We start from the raw sequence: 17,523 nt of genomic DNA, 5'->3' as shown, positions 1-17,523 counted from the left end.
CCTATATAAAATCACGCCAAGGGGTCCAGGAGTTAGGATGCAGATATCACTGGGAACCATTTTTCAGTCTACCACAATGCAGAAAGAGGTTTGTTTTTCCCATGCTCTTCTGCAACTCTCCAATAGGTCACCCATTTCATTCCTCCACAAATAGTGTTTTTCTACAGCAAGCTTCAATTTGTGAAGATCTAGCTTTCTTTTCATTGCAAAGATGATCCATGCACATTGTAAACATTTGAACAATTCAGAAATGCACTCGCCCCCACCCCACCCCCTCAAAAAAGCACTGAAATCCCCTGACTGCCACCCTTCTGAAACTCCTATTAGCAGTTTGGAGTGTATTCACCCAGACTTTTACAAATGTGGTGTTTTTGTTTGAGAATGGACATGTGAGTGCACAATGTTGAGCAAATTTGGGTTCCACTAAATAAAGCCACGTGTGGTTGGCATGACTCAGTGAGAATTCTGAAGGTCTAGTTGGGATTTCGGGCTGGTAGGAATGCGTGGTTGTTATACCCACCCTGACCTCAAGAGGGCGCCTGAGCTAGGGGAGACTCAGGAGGCCAGGCACCGCCCTCTTGATTTTTTTTAAGATTTTTTTGGACCAAAGTTATACATTGCCTTCAGATCATGGATTCTTAACATTTTCTATGTCCTGGACCCCTGGAGAAGTTATGAACTGTTTCTCAGAATAATTCTTACAACTTTTTATATTGATGTAATTTCACATTTAAAGGGAAGTGGTGGGCCCGGAAATATACCTGTCTTAGAAATGGAGTGAATTGCTTCATCCTGTTGCAAGACCTGCAATATTCTCCATTTTAAAATTACACACCTGCTTAGGCCCTTAGTTTAAAATCAGCGACATTAATCAAGAAGCAGTTGTTGTCTCAATAAATCGATGTTTGAGATTTTGGAATTGAAAGAGTTAAAAAAAAATCTTTGCCTTTAGGGAAAAAGAAGAGGAGTCTGTGGCAGGAAACGCATATCATGGGTCTTGTTTGTTTCTGTTTTGTTTTTTTTTTATAAATTTATTTATTGGCAAAAAATAAAATAAAATAAAGGGAAGTGGCCAGGATAGTAAAAGCAATAAGGAAATGTAATACAGCACCTTATGTAAGCCACCATCCTCGTTCACATTCGTCAATTATTCCAATTATGTGGTTTTATCACTATTTTTTCAGAATAATGTTTTTGTAAATACATTTAAGCACCTCTTGTTGTTTTAACAGCATCATAAGTCCATTGTTAGCTTGAAACCTATTTATTTGATCACTTCCCTATTGGTGGAACTTTAGGTGGTTTCCAATGTTTTTGTCCATATCACAGTGAGCTCCCTTGCACATACATCCTGGTGCCTGTGTACAGGACTTATTGCAGATAACTCTCTAGAAATGGAATTGCAAGGCAGAGTGGCTATACATCATTCTCAGTATTTGCAACTTTATGCTGGTGTCTCTTCATCCTCTTCCTCAAGACCCAGACCCTGGCTGTTCAATACAGCAGCCATCAGCCACATGCAGCTACTGAGTAATTGATACATGGTAGTCCAAATTGAGATGTGCCCTGAGTATAACAGTATAACACATACACCAGATTTCCAAGACTTACTGAAAAAAAAAATTGTAAAACATCTCAACAATTTTTATATTGTATTACATGTTCAAATAATAACATTTTGGAGAAACTGTGTTAAGCAAAATATAATATTAATTACAGTTGATGCCTGAACAAAGCAGGGGTTAGGGGCACTGACCCCCATGCAGTTGAAAATCCTAGTACTTCTCTCTTTGCCTCAAAAACAAAGGAATTGACAAATGACTCAACCAAGGGCAGGAAGCAGAAACATTTTGGACAGAATCAAGACTCAAACTCTAGTTCTTTTGATTCCACATATTGTGATCTGTAATCAAACACAAACTTTCCCCATACTTTGTTAATTTAAAAATCTGTAAAATGAAAATACAGGCACTGTGTCTATTGGAAAAAAAACTGCACGTAAGTGGACCTGCCCAATTCAAACTCATGTTGTTCAAGGGTCAACTGTATATTATTGTTATTGTTACATAGTAAAGATCATTATATAAAACAGATAACTAATAAGGACCTACTATATAGCACAGGGAACTCTACTCAATACTCTGTAATGGCCTATATGGGAAAATAATCAAAAGAGTGGATAGATGTATATGTATAACAGATTCACTTTGGTGTACACCTGAAACTAACACAACATTGTAAATCAATTATACGCCAATAAACATTTTTAAATAAAAAAAATTAAAAATTTTAAAAAGATCATTATATGTTACAATAAAATATAAATATATAATATTAACATCATTACTGACTATAATATATTAATATACATTTATATTGAAATTAATCTAATATATCATTATATTATTAAACATGCTATTGTTATTTCCTCTGTTTCTTTTTACTTTTTTTAACACAGCCACTAGAAAATTTAACATTGCCTATGAGGCTTGTAGGTATGGCTTACATTACATCTATAGGACAACACTGCTCTGGAGCCACCAGAAACTTTGTGAATTATAAAGAGGTACCCTTTCCAAACAGAGCTCCATGCCAGGGCACACACACACAACTTGACCAGGATACCCATCTCTGATTAGTCCCCTTAAGTTCATTTCTCTCTCACAAACCAGTGTAACTCATGGCTTCCACTGTGGGGTCTAAGGTGGCTGTGCCAGCTCTCACCATGTCCCAGAAGGAAGGGAAAAAAGAAGTTGGGGCACAGATGCCCAATCTTTTTAAAGATGAGACTCAGAAATGGTACCCTTGGCCTCCCATTCACACCTAGCTGCAAGGGAGGCTGAAAAACCTAGTCTTGAGCTGGATGTTCCGGTGTCCTGTTAAAACTCTATTGCAGGACTTCCTAGGTGGTGCAGTGGTTCAGAATTCACCTGCCAATGCAGGGAACATGGGTTCAAGCCCTGCTCTGGGAAGATTTGACGTGCCACAGAGCAACTAAGCCCGTGTGCCACAACTATTGAGCCTGTGCTCTAGAGCCCATGAGCCACAACTATTGAGCCTATGTGCCGCAACTATTGAAACCCACGCACCTAGAGCCCATGCTCCACAACAAGAAAAGCCACTACAATGAGGAGCCTTTGCACCACAATGAAGAGTAGCCCTTGCTCTCAGCAGTTAGAGAAAGCCCATGTACAGCAACGAAGACCCAACACAGCCAATAAATAAATTAAATAAATAAATTTATTTTAAAAAAACCCCATAAAACTCTATTGCAGTGGACAAATGAGAAAATACATCCTAGAGGACAATTAGAAGTCACAAACAATATTAAGAAGGGCTGCTTTAATTTAAGAAAGATGGCATCTACTAAAACGTAACACACACCTAACCTATGACCCAGCAATCCTACCCCTAAGTATTTACCTGGTAGAGAACTCAACATGTGTCCAGCAAAATAATGTACTAGAATGTTCACAGCAGATTTATTCATAATAACCAACAACAGGAAGCCAACCTAAAGCTATCCAATCAACCATAGAATGGATAAATAAATTATACATTCATACAATGAAATACTATATAACAGCAAAGAAGAATGCAAAAACTAATATGAAAAATAACTGGGGGACTTCCCTGGCAGTCCAGTGGTTAAGACTCCTTGCATGGGGAGGCCAGAAAGAGAAAGAAAGAAAGAAAGAAAGAAAGAAAGAAAGAAAGAAAGAAAGAAAGAAAGAAAGAAAGAAAGAAAGAAAGAAAGGGAGAAAGAGAGAAAGAGAGAAAGAGAGAGAGAGGGAGGGAGGGAGGGAGAGGGAGGGAGGGAGGAAGGAAGGAAGGAAGGAAGGAAGGAAGGAAGGAAGGAAGGAAGGAAGGAAGAAAAAAAACTAATATGTGCAACAAACAACATGGCTGAATCTCAGAGTGATTCCACTGAGTGAGAGAAGACAGACACTAACATGTACGTACTGTATAATTCTGTTCACATGAGACTCAAGAGCAGACAAAACTAGATTTTGGTGTCAGAAGCCAGAGTAGAGGTTATTTTTGAGGGCTAGAAACTGTAAAAGGGCACCTGGGCAGAGGGGAATCTGGAGGCTAGAAATGTCCTTTTTCTTGATCTGGATATCAGTCCCGCAGAAACGTTCAACCATGAAAATTCATTAAGCTGCACCCTTATGGTTTATGAACTTTTCTGTCTGTGTCCTGTATTTCTTTTTTTTTCAAGAACTTTTATTGAGATACAACTGACATACAATAAATTGCATATATTTAAAGTGTACAATTTGATTTTTTTTTCTTATTAGTAATGTATATGTGGCAATCCCAATCTCCCAATTCATCCCACCCCAACCCCCCACCCCGCTTTCCCCACTTGGTGTCCATATTTCAATAAAAGGTTGTTTTTTTAAGTCGGCCTGAGGGGCTTAAAATTTACACAATGGAAAGGGAAAGAGCAGAAAAGGATTGTGACCGAGTGGCACGTGGACTCACGTGGTTTTGTGACCCCAAGGCCCTAGGACCATTCAGAGCTGACCCCATCTGGAGGGGCAGGGCTGAGCAGGTGGCTGCTGCCCCCACACCCTGAAGAGGGGCAGCTGTGGCCAGCCACCAGCCTGCCAGCAGCCACAAGAAGCCCAGAGCCAGTCAGATGTCAGCAATCTACCCTGAGGCTCTCAGCTGTGGGCACAGTGGCTTCAGAGGAAGGATGTGGTGGAGCCAACAGCGGCAGTGCTTGGCTCCACACAGTCTTCTGATCCTGGCCAGACTGGCTCACCAGAGCTTTCAACACTGTGAAACCTGAGACCCAGGAGGTGGCAGTGAGCACCAGGGGGGAGGCCGGCAGGAAAACTCTGGAGGGTGCATGAAAGAGAGGGCCTTTCATGGAAGGAAGGCTGGCGGAAAACACCACCACCAGCAATAATAATAATAATTACAGCCAACACTCACCAAGCCATTGCCTGCTACCAGGGGCTGTTCCAAGCATTTCATAATACCAGAAAAGGTTAAGACGAGAAGCGCTAATCCTGACAAAATTCAAAATGGGAGCTGGTATGAGTATTACTCTGAAAATTCTAGAAGTTTCTAATTCTAAAATTAAGTGTATGAAGAGTAGGAGCACCCCTGACTCTAAAACATCTGTTCTTTTTTTTTTTTTTTTAATCTTAGTTCCCCAACCAGAAATTGAACCCCGGGCCTGCAGTGAAGAGGAAAATTAGAAGTCTGCGCTCAGCTACAAATAACTTCATGCTTGCTCTGCTTCTGTAAAATCTGCTTGCCGCGTCGAGATAAGAACAAGATGACCTAGCAATCAACTGTAACCTTAAGATGTTCTGATAAATATGGAATGTTCTGTTCCTACTCCTGCAAGTTTCTGTTTGGAAACCCCCTGCATATAACCCATAGCAACTCCCGCACTCTGTAACTGCCCGTAACCTATAGTAACCAGGTAACCAATCAACCAATGCTAACTGTAACCATGTGCACTGACCTCTATAAAAGTAAAGCACACCCTGAGCTCAGGGCCCCAGAACTTTAGAGCCTTAGCTCATCTAGTGCCGCCAGCTTAATAAACCTGAGTTCTCCAACCCTCCGTGTGTGGTGCTTGGTTTCTCAACAGACTGATTCAATTTCTGCAACAGCAGCAGTGAAAGCACCAAGTCCTAACCACTAGACCACCAGGGAATTCCCATAAAATGTGAGTTCTAAGATCTTTTCATTTAAAAAAAAAATTCTATTCATTTATTGTTAACTTATAGACAATGAACTCCTCTCATTTGGGGGAACAGTCTGTTTTCTTCTTTTTTTGGCCTCGCTGCACAGCTTGTGGGATCTTAGTTCCCTGACCAGGGATTGAACCTGGGCCCTCGGAAGCGAAAGAGCAGGGTCCTAACCACTGGACGACCAGGGAATTCCCAGTCTATGAGTCTTGACAAAGGCATGGAGTTGTGTAACCACCACCACCACCACCAAGATGCATCACCCCCCCCCCAAAATTCCCTTGGGGTTGCCCCTTTGTACTCAGTCTCACCGCCACCTGTAACCCCTGGCAACCACTGATCTATTCTCCATCACCATAGGTTTGCCTTTTCCAGAATGTCCTATAAATGGAAACAAACAGTATGCAGCCTTCTGAATCTGAGTTCTTTCATTTAGCACAATATGTATAAAATTCACACATGTCCTTGCACAAATCACGAGTTCCTTTTAATACCTGAGGAGCTTTCCATTGTCTGGGTGTATCACAGTTTGTTTATCCACTCACCAGTGGAAGGACGCTTGAGTTGTTTCCAGTTTGGAGCAATTACTTAAAAAGCTGCTGTAAACATTCTCCACAAGGTGTTCTGTGATCCTAACTTTAATTGCTTCAAGGAAAATAGCTAGGAGTGGGATTGCTGGGTCATATGGTAAGCGTATATTTAATTTTACAAGAAATTGACTGTATGAGGGAATTCAATGGCTATCCAGTGGTTAGGACCCAGCACTTTCACTGCTGAGGGCCCAGGTCAGGGAACTAAAATCTTGCAGGCCGCGCAGCATGGCAAAAGCAAGAAGGAAGGAAGGAAGGAAGGAAGGAAGGAAGGAAGGAAGGAAGGAAGGAAGGAAGAGAGAGAGAGAAAGAAGGAGGGAGGGAGGCAGGAAGGAAGGAAGGAAGGAAAGGAATTGACTGTATGAGTTTCCCTGGAGCTGCTATAACAAATTACCATAAACTGGATGGCTTAAGACAAAAGTAATTTATTCTCTCACAGTTCTGGAAGCTACAAGTCTGAAATCAAGGTGTCCCTCTGAAGCCTCTAGGGGAGAACCCACCCTTGCCTCTTCCAGCTTCTGGTGGCCCAGGTGTTCCTGGGCTTGTGGCCCCATCACTCCACTCTCTGCCTCCATCTTCACATGGCCTCCTCAGACACAGTGTCTGTGTCTTCTCTTCCGTCTCTTGTAAGGACAACTGTCATTGAGTTTAGGGCCCACAGGATAATTCAGGCTGATCTCATCTTGAGGTCCCTACATTAATTACATCTGCAAAGACCCTTTTGCCAAATAAGTTCACATTGAGGTGGGTGTATATTTTGGGGGAACATCATTCAACTTAGTACGGTGACATTTTTCCAAAATGCCTGCACTATTTTGCATTCCCACCAGCAGATTCTCTTATTTTAAAGATTCTTAACTGGGGACTTCCCTGGCTGTCCAGTGACCAAGACTCCAAGCTTCCAACACAAGGGGTGAGTGTTCAATCCCTGGTCAGGGAACTAAGATCACATGCTGCGTGGTAAGGCCAAAAGAAAAAAATAATAAATGGGAGAGTACATAAAAGGCAACTTTAAGAAAAAAAAAAAAAGCAATGAGATTTCATTTAAAAAGAATCCTTAAGTGAGCTGGGTTCGGGTGGAACCAGGGGAAATGGGTCAGGTGGAGAGATGTGGTACCTCTTTAGGTTATCCATCTTTAAGGCCATCTTTAAGCTCCTCACTCACCAAGGTGCAATCCCCAATCCACAGCATCAGCATCTCCTGGTCTTGCAAGAAATGTAGAATCTCAATCCCTGCCCCTGCGCTGCTAAATCACAACCTGCATTTTAACAAGAGACCCAGGTGATTCCTGGGCACCTTAAGAGCCAAGAGATGCTGGACTAAGAGCATCGCTGGGAGAAATTTGATCGCGTCCTGTCCTGCCGTCACTATGCAGATGCTGCCGCCTTGTGGGGATGTTTTCAGCCTTCTCCTTTTTAGCATCTGTCTATTATTGTGTTGGGTCATGGATGCATGCATTTGCAATCCATTGGAAATCTGAAATGCAGGCAGAGATGCTTTCTTGGAAATAAGTAATTTCTATTATTCTCTAATTATCAACTGTTTAATCTGCTCCCCCAAGAAGAAGACAAAGTCTGAAGAAAAAACAACGCACACACACGTAAGAAGAATGAAAATAGAGAAGATCTGGAGAGAAGTGGTAATTCTGCTTGACTTTTCCCAAGAGTAGACTCTGAGAATATGACTTGGGTGATGGTAGCTATTTAGGAGGTGATCTTGGGATGCAGGAGTGAAGAAGTAAAGAACTGAGTCAGAGAACGGAGAAAAGCCAATAAAAAGTGAGCTAATCTGCGGGGTGCAGCTGTGGGCAATTGGGACTCAATCCTGCTGAGATTCTTTGAGGAACCAGGCAGAACTGCCTCAGGACCTTCCCATAGAAGGATGGAGAGGCTGGGGCATTGATGTGGTCACTTCCATCTCCTTTGGGTACAGGTCACCCCAGAAGACATTAAACTCCTCCCCCCACAATTTAACCACTAAGTTGAGTGATGCCAGAGAAGGTCGTGTGGAAAGACATGGATGTTGAGTTAGAGGCTGTCCATGGGCTGGAAACTGTCAGCTCCAGCTGCAAGTGGGTCAAAGGGGGATGGGTAAGGGCACCCACAGCTCTAAGACGCACGGATGACCCTTGACAATTTATTTTTACCAGAAGATTGGCTCTGCTCTGTGGCCAGAAGCAATCATTCCCTTTCGGCCTTTTTTTTTTTTTTTTAATGAATAAAAATCATTTTCTCTCCTTCACCTCTCAATCAATGTTCAGAGAAAAATCATGTAAAACGATCAGGTTTAAGGAGCACTGAATTGTTACTTTTTCTGAAGTGTAAAATTATTAGCAAGCCCAGGAGACTCAGATAGCTCAGTCAGGCTTGGAAGAAACCATGCCCAATGAAGTGGCGCTAATAAGGCATGTAAAACAAGCATAATAAACATCCTTAGAGACATAAGGCAGGGTATTGAAAGCTTGAAGAAGATGTTATGAAGTAGAAGGTAACTGGTAATAAAGGATATAAACAATGTAGTTACTGAAATAAAGAACTCAATAGGTGTGTTAAATGGCAGAATAGATCCCCAGCTAAAGAAATAGGTGAGCTGAAAATACTCTCCCAAAAGGCAACTGTAAGGACTTCCCTGGTGGTCCAGTGGGTAAGACTTCAAGCTTCCAATGCAGAGGGCCTGGGTTTGATCCCTGGTCAGAGAACTAGATCCCGCAGGCATGCCACAACTAAGAAGACCGCATGCCACAACTAGGAAGTCTGAATGTTGCAACTAAAGATCCTGCCTGTTGCAGCAAAGATTCCACATGCCACAATTAAGACCCGCTGCAGCCAAAATAAATAAATAAATAAATATTTTTTAAAAGGCAACTGTAAGGGACAGAGAGAAACTCTAAGAAAAAAACTCAAGATATGCAGAAGATATAAATGAAAGTTTTAACTTATAGCATATAGAATCTCTCTGAAGAAGACAAAAGAGAGAGTGGCTAGGGTAACACTGTGTGAAAAAAAACATTAACTAAGAACTGCATACTAATATTTTTTAAAATATTTATTTACTCATTTTGGCTGCGCTGGGTCGTAGTTGTAGCACACGGGATCGTCACTGTGGCATGCGGGATCTCGTTCCCTGACCGGGGGTGAAACCCAGGCCCCCTGCATTGGGAGCGCGGAGTCTTACCCACTGGGCCACCAGGAAAGTCCCAAGAATTGTATACTAATAAGTAAGAATATTAACCAATAACTAAAGACACAATACTTCATAGTGAAATATTTATTGTATGGAGAGCAAGATAGGTATGGGGGAGGGAGGAAGGGAATAAGAAAACCAAATAAACATTAGTGGAATTTTTAAATATCAAGGAAATATCAAAGAAATTTTTAAATATCAGAGATAATCACAAAAGCCCCCAGCAAGGAAAACAAAAGATGATTTTTGAAAGAATAAGAATCAGATTGGCATTCGTCATATTGTGATTTATAAGAAATATATATATTTAATCATTCAGATGACCAAAATATATTTCTCAGATATATTTGGTTTTCACTCACAGTTCCTGGCTCACAGCTCCTAAAACCCTTGGAATTTCTTCAGTAATAAGAGCAATGGAAACATCCTTTGCTAAAATATTTGCTCTCTTGTCCTCAGTTCCTAAAAGTGCTTCAAAGCTTTAAAGGTGAAATGGATGTCTTGTTATTCATAACAAGCCCCTTTCCATCACAACTGGGTTTCTGTTAATGAAGGTGATTTTTGCAAAGCACCTAAGGATAGGTGTTGGTTGCCAGGGAAACCAACCATGAATAGGGGGCTGGAACCTTTAGTCCCACCTCTGATTTCCTGAGAGGAGAGAGGTTGAATCGATCACCAATTGTCAATGAGTTAATCAATCATGTCTATGTAATGAAGCCTCCATAAAACACCAAAACAAAAAGGAGGAGGTTCAGAAACCTTCCGCGTTGGTGAACACAAGGAGATACGGGGAGAGTGGTACTCAGAGAGGGCATGGAAGCTCCACCCCCTTCCCCCGTGCCTTGCCCTATGCATCTCTTCTGCCTGGCTCTTCCTTTTATAATAAACTTGTAATCTAGTAAGTAAAATGTTTCTCTGAGCTCTGTGAGCTGCTCTAGCAAATTAACCGAACCCAAGGGGGAGGGTCCTGGGAATCTCTGATTTATACCCAGTCGATCAAAAGTGCAGGTAACAACTGAGACTTGTGACTGGCGTCTGAAGTCCAAAAAGAAGGTCAGGGGAACCTCCAGTCTGTAGCCAGGTGGTCAGAAGCACAGGCTTGAGACTGGCATCTGAAGTGGGGGAAGTGGGAGGAGGTGGATGTGCAGTCTTGTAGGACTGAGCCCTCAACCTGTGGAATCTGATGCTCTCTCCGCCTAGGTAGTGTCAGAACTGAGTTGAATTCTCAGACACCCAGCTGATGTTCTGAAAATTGTTTGTTGGAGGTGCGGGAAACCTCTCCCCACACTGGAAACTGAATCTCAGAACACCAAAAAGAACTTCTAACTTCCCACAGCAAATCTAGATGTAAAGAGATAATGGAGTGACATCCTCTCTGTGATACTAGACCACAGGTCTGAATGTGGAATGGTACAACCAGCTGAATGGTTACTTAACTGGAGGGTGATATTCAAAACTTAGAAAACTTGCCTCCCGTAGAGTTTTTTTTTCCCCCCAAGATTTATGTATTACCTTTTTTTTTTTTTTTTTTTTTGCTGCTTTGGGTCTTCATTGCTGTGCGCAGGCTTTCTCTGGTTGTGGCACAGCAGCTACTCTTCATTGAGGTGCACAGGCTTCTCATTGTGGTGGCTTCTCTTTTTGTGGAGCACAGGCTCTAGGCGCATGGGCTTCAGTAGCTGTGGCACACAGGCTTAGTAGCTCCACGGCATGTGGGATCTTCCTGGACTGGGGATCAAACAGGTGCCCCCTGCATTGGCAGGCGGATTTTTAACCACTGCGCCACCAGGGAAGTCCCTCCCATAGACAATTTTGTAAAGAAGTTAAGACAAACAAGATGAGGAATTAATTCAGGAGGAAATGACAAGTTGTTGGAAACAGGGTGAGATTAAAAAAAAAAAGTAATGACCAGGAAAAGAAATTCTTGTCCACATAAATCTATATATGAAATTCAAGATAATATCCAAATGGGAGTTGCAAGATATAGGTGGAGGGTGGGGGAAGGAAGGTGAAGGGATGCTTAGGTTCTTGTCTTGTTTAGGGTGGAGACATAGATATTGATATGGTTCAAACATTAATAAGAAAAAAATAAGCAGTAATATTGCCTCTCAGTAAGTAAGGGGAATCACTAAAGGGATTATAGTCAAACTTTCAAAGCACTAGCAAGAAAATAATTGATATATTCAATGGAATGTGAGAGTAAAGAATTAAAAGAAAACAATCAGAAAGCATGGTATGGACACCAAAAGCAAAGGCAACAAAAGCAAAAATAAATAAGTGGGACTGCATCAAACTAAAAAGCTTCTGCACAGCAAAGGAAATCATCAATGAAGGCAACCTACCCAATGGAGAAGATATTTGCAAACCACATATCTGATAAGGGATTAACGTCCAAAATACATAAAGAATTCATACAACTCAATAGCAAAAGAGCAAACAATCTGGTTTTTAAATGGGCAGACAATCTGAATAGATATTTTTTCAAAGAAGACATACAGATGGCCAACAGGTACAATAAAAGATGCTCAACATCACGAGTTATCAGGGAAATGCAAATTAAAACCACAATGAGACATGACCTCACAGTGTCATGTCTTAAAATTTCTCATCACAGAAAAAAAGTTGTAGCTATGTATCGTGATAAATGTTAACTAGATTTATTGTGATGATCATTTCCCAATATGTAAAAATATTAGTTCATGCTGTACCCTGAAACTAAAATAGCATAATGTTATGCTATTTATATATTGATTTTTTTTAAGAATTCAGAATTCACAGAGATCTTTGCAGTCAGATAGATAAACCCCAGTATGTAACTCTTAGACAGGTTTCTGACCTGCTATAAACCCCATTCCTCATTCGTAAAATGAAGGAAAGAATATTTACCTCAGCGGATTGTTGTCAGAATGTCATGATCAAGTGGGAAATACTTTTTAATGACCGTAGGATGATTGTGGCAATTGAACAAAAGATGAGGATGTGAAACTGAAATAAGATATTTAATTGGTCTCTTGATAAACACATTAAGTGTATATTAATATAGTTACTAGATGCTGTTTTTTACAACTTTATTGCAGTATAGTTGAGGTACCATAAACAGCACACATTTACAATGAAATATGTATGCAAAACCATCACCACAATCAATTGAACAAACATTTCCATAATACCCAGGAGTTTCTTTGTGGCCTTTTGTAATCTATCCCTCGCTCCTTTCACCCTCATTTTCAGGAAACCACTGATCTGCTTCCTGTCACTATAGATTAGTTCACATTTTCTAGAATTTCATATTGCTGGAAACATACAGTATGGCAATTTTTTTTTTTTGACGTGGCTTCTTTCACTTAGTATAATGCTCTCCAGTTTCCTCATGTCATTGCAGGCACCAGAAGTTTATACTTTTTTCTTTCTAACTTTCAATTGTACAGTGTGGTAGACTGTACAATTTTCTTTTAGCTTTTTAAAAGCCAGAGTTTATTTCTATTTAAATCTTTAAAATGTCCCAAGTCCCAAGGATTTCCAGGTTTAAGATGATATTACAGTCAGGTGGTATGGTCCCTGAGTTCTTCGTGCCTATCTGACTGATCTCCAATGAAAACCCTGGACACCAAGGCTCAGGTGAGCTTCCCTGATTGGCAATACACTGTGTACATCATCACATGGCATACCTGAAAGAAACAAGCACTGTCCTACGACTCTGCTGGGAGAGACCACTGGCAGCTTGTGCCTGGTCTCTCCTGGACCCCACCCTGTGCACCTTTTACCTTTGCTTTTAATCTCTAGCCTTTCACTGTAATACACTATAAGCATGATTACAACAGCCTTTCTGAGACCTTCTACTGAGTCTCCAAACCTGAGCATTGTCTTGAGGACCCCCAACACAACTGTCTAGGTGTTTCTCAGTTTACACCTCTCAGAATTCCAGCGACTTCATTTCCCTTTGGTCTCTATCTCAATCTCTATTTCCATTTCCCAAACCCACATATCACCGATCTCCCAAGTCCTTCCATGTCTCACTTTTCCTATCTCTCAATCTTCTCCATTTCTGTACAATATCTTCTGTTTCTATCAATATGACAGCCAAAATTACAGCTGCCTCTTCTCTCTTGACAAAAAAACACACTTTGATTATTTTTATCACAATAAAGTGGGAATTTTAGAACATCAGAAAACAGTGAGTAGGGACTTCCCTGGTGGTACAGTGGTTAAGAATCTGCCTGCCAATGCAGGGGACATGAGTTAGATCCCTGGTCTGGGAAGATCCCACATGCCACAGAGCAACTAAGTCCATACACCACAAATACTGAGCCCACATGCCACAACTACTGAAGCCTGTGCTCCTAGAGCCCATGATTCACAACAAGAGAAGCCACCGCAATGAGAAGCCCACTCACAGCAACGAAGAGTAGCCTTCACTTGCCACAACTAGAGAAAGCTCACGTGCAGCAAGGAAGATCCAACACAGCCAATTAATTAATTAATTAATTAAATTTTTTTAAAAGAAAGAAAACAGAGAGTAGATAACATGAAACATTCTCCCCTTGTTCCCTATCAAACTCAGTGCCAAGCACTTCCTAGGTGTTTACCTTCAATGCTCCCATCCTCTACCAGAAAGTGGATATTTCAGTTACACACAGTCATGAGCCCCAGGCTTCCTGGGAAGTGGGGATAGACAACAAAGAGATTTCTCATGTTCTGCACATTGTTCTGAAAGATGACTGGATGACAAAGGGTTAAAATGTCCTGAGACCTTTACTGTTGTACTAAGAGAAGAATTGAAGAACCCGTGATATATCAGTTAATTATGGCTATTGTTATAGACTGAATGTTTTTGTCCCCCCCACCAAAATTCATATGTTGAAACCTAATCACGAATGTGATAGAATTGGAGGCAGGGCCTTCAAGGTGATTAGGTCATGAGGTTGGAGCCCTCAAGAATGTGATTAGTGCCTTTACAAAAGAGATCCCAAAGAGCTCTCTGACTCTTTCTGCCATGTGAGGACACAGCAAGAAGACAGCTGTCTACAAACCAGGAAGTGACCCCTCGCCAGACACAGAATCTGTTGGCACCTTGATCCTGGATTTCTCAGCCCCAGAACTATAAGAAATAAATATTTGTTGTTTAAGCCACTGAGTCTATGGTAATTTGTTATAGAAGCCCAAATGGACCAAGACAGCTATGTAACAAATACCCCCAAATATTAACGGTTTAAAACAATAACTTGTTGTTGCTCACAAGTCCATCACAGCTGGATGGTTCTTTTGGTCTTGGATGAGCTCACCCATGCATCTGCAGTCAACTGTGGGTTGGGTAGATGGCTCTGTGTCTGGGAGTTGGCTGGGTGCCTGTGGTCTGCTTGGTGGAGGCTCTCATCCTCCAGCAGGTTATCCCAGGCTTAGTCCCATGGCAGTGGAAACTTTCTAAGGAAGCAAACAGAAGACAAAAAGACTCTCAAAACCTAGACTCAGAGTTACAGCAACATGTCTGCCACATTCTACTGATCAAGGCCAGCCCAAATTCAAGGGGTGGGGAAACCGACCCTATTCCTTGAAAGGGGGAACTACAAAGTCACAATGCAAAAGGCATGAGTTGGGGGATTTGTGGCCACTTTCTACTTGTGACATGAACGGGCAATGGTGATTCTATTCTTCTATGTTAATATAAAGAGAAAACAAGCCCAACATCTAGTGAAAAATGGTCTCTTCCAGAGGAGATCTTCAGAATGTGTGACTTGTGTTTCAGAGCAAGAAACAACCCATTTGTGGCAGTCATTAGAGATGGTCTCAAACATTCTGGCTCCCCTGGGTACATGGCAGGGTTCCATGCTCCTGCCTATTGGAGGTTTGGTGGGGCCATGTGACTTTCCTTGCCCAATGAAACATGAGAAGGAGGAATATGTGCCACTTTGGTATGGGAATTTCAAGAACAAGTACACGCCCGACCATGTTTTTAATTTTCCCTTGGCCAGTCAGATGCTGGCTGGGGCTGTACTCATCTGAAGGCTCAACTGGCTGGATGTCCCAGGGGGCTTACTCACATGACTGGCAGTTGATTCTGGCTGTCAAGTGGGAGCACAGCCAGGACTTTCAATCAGAGTGCCTGCATGTGGACTCTCCATATGGTTTGGGCTAAGAAGCAAAATAAACTGTGAAGTGAAACAGTTTAGGGTCAGATGGCCTGTTTTCATCTTCCCACCCGCTCACCCTGCAACACACACACTTACTGCTCTGCAAATTACTATTTAACCTCTCTGAGGCACAATATTAATATTAATGCCATTCATATCATCCCTTTTGGATGCTCATATTTTGATTCTCAGTTTCATGTTTGAACACAACATCCAGGTCCTTTCCCAAACCCCCACCGCCCCCCATGGTGGTCTAGGCTGGGACAAGGCCACCTGTAGCAGATTAGGCTACTCTTCAGAAGACTTCACTCCAACCATCTCATCTCCTTGGAAGGAATGTATTAATAATTCCATCCCTTTATACTGGGCTTGGCCATGTGGCTTGTTTGGCCAATAGGGTGAGGGTACAAACACAAACAGAGGCTTGCCATGTACCTGTATAGTTAAGTTCACACCTCTGCCATCAACATGAGAGAAATACTCCTGGGATAGACCACTGGCCCCAAACATTGGATGCACCAGCCAAGGCCAGCCAAGATCAGCCCATCCACAAACACCCGAGGCAGACCAGTCAAGATCAGCAAGGTAGCCAGCCATGTCCAACCCCAATCAATCATGCCCCGGATAACCTCAGACATATGAGAGAGCCCAGCCAAGATCAGCAGAGCCATCCAGCTACAATCAGCTGAGTCTTGGCATGAGTTAAATAAATGTTTGTATGGAAATGGAGCAGGACCCTATGGTCCTTCCCCCCACCCCATGTCCTCTGCCTGCCTTTTGTCCATAGAAAAACTTTAGCCAAAGAATAAGTTTAATCAGAGAAGTGAGAAAATGCAGAAACAGAGGAAAATAGTCCAACAAGACTAAATAATAACAATAGTGTAGTCATTATGCATAGTCAAGGACCCTTAGTTCCTTCTCAAGGGCCATAGGTTGTATTTTGAGCCATATCCTGTGAGATGTCTTGTGGACACTGAAACCCCCACCAAGTGGAGATGTTAACTGTATGATGACCAGACTGTAGCCATGACATAGGCTACCACAATTCCAAGAATTAACCTCAAGGAAATGGGAACAAACCAACCCTGGAACTGAAGATTAACTGTATTTAAAGCAATCCAGATGACGCTAAACAGACCACCGATGACCAACTTCAAGATAACTGTCAGAGCTGACCATGCTGTTTCTGCACATAACCCCCTCCCTCTGTCTATAGAAGCTCTTGCCCACTGATTGTCGGGGGCAGGAGGGGAAGTCGGCCTTGGGACAGAAGCCTGCCCTCTCCCCGCCCCCTCCATAGTTGCCAGCATCCAAAATAAAGCAAACTTTCCTTTCCACCAAGCTTGCCTCTTTATTGGCTTTTGAGTAGCGAGCAGCCAGACCCCACTTTCAGTTACAACATGTGTACATCACACACAGGTTTTGGTTGTCACCCAGCTGTAGTTAATTGATATATTACCAGCAGTATATCCACAGACTCATCAGCATTACATAGCTGCAGTGTGGCTGCATGTCCACCAGATTAGTTTTATTTTACTTATGATCCATGGACCACATAGCAAGATGGCTCTGGCAAAATCATAGGTAATTGTACCCGGACCAGAGGTTAAATGCAGATGACATGGAAGGCTAAAGGTGGTTTTGCAATAAGTTTCAGGGTAGTGTGATTTGGGGTTAACAGGCTGGAAAGGCCCATGCTCAGGATTTCCCATGACTTGCTTGGACTTCACCCAGATTTTTCCAGAGGCCAGATGACTTATGATATTGCAACAGATCAAATGCAGAAGCAACTCTGAAAATCCAGCTGTCTTCTCTTGAACCGGACATTACATATTCTCAGAAATGTAAAATAATGCCATTCTTCTCATTAAATTTTTTTATTTTGGAAAATATAGCATTTCTCATTTAAA

This window comes from Hippopotamus amphibius, chromosome 16 (genome assembly GCF_030028045.1).
Source record: "Hippopotamus amphibius kiboko isolate mHipAmp2 chromosome 16, mHipAmp2.hap2, whole genome shotgun sequence".
Lineage (NCBI taxonomy): Eukaryota > Metazoa > Chordata > Mammalia > Artiodactyla > Hippopotamidae > Hippopotamus > Hippopotamus amphibius.
The sequence above is the reverse complement of the archived record's forward strand: the minus strand, read 5'-3'. Positions refer to the sequence as shown.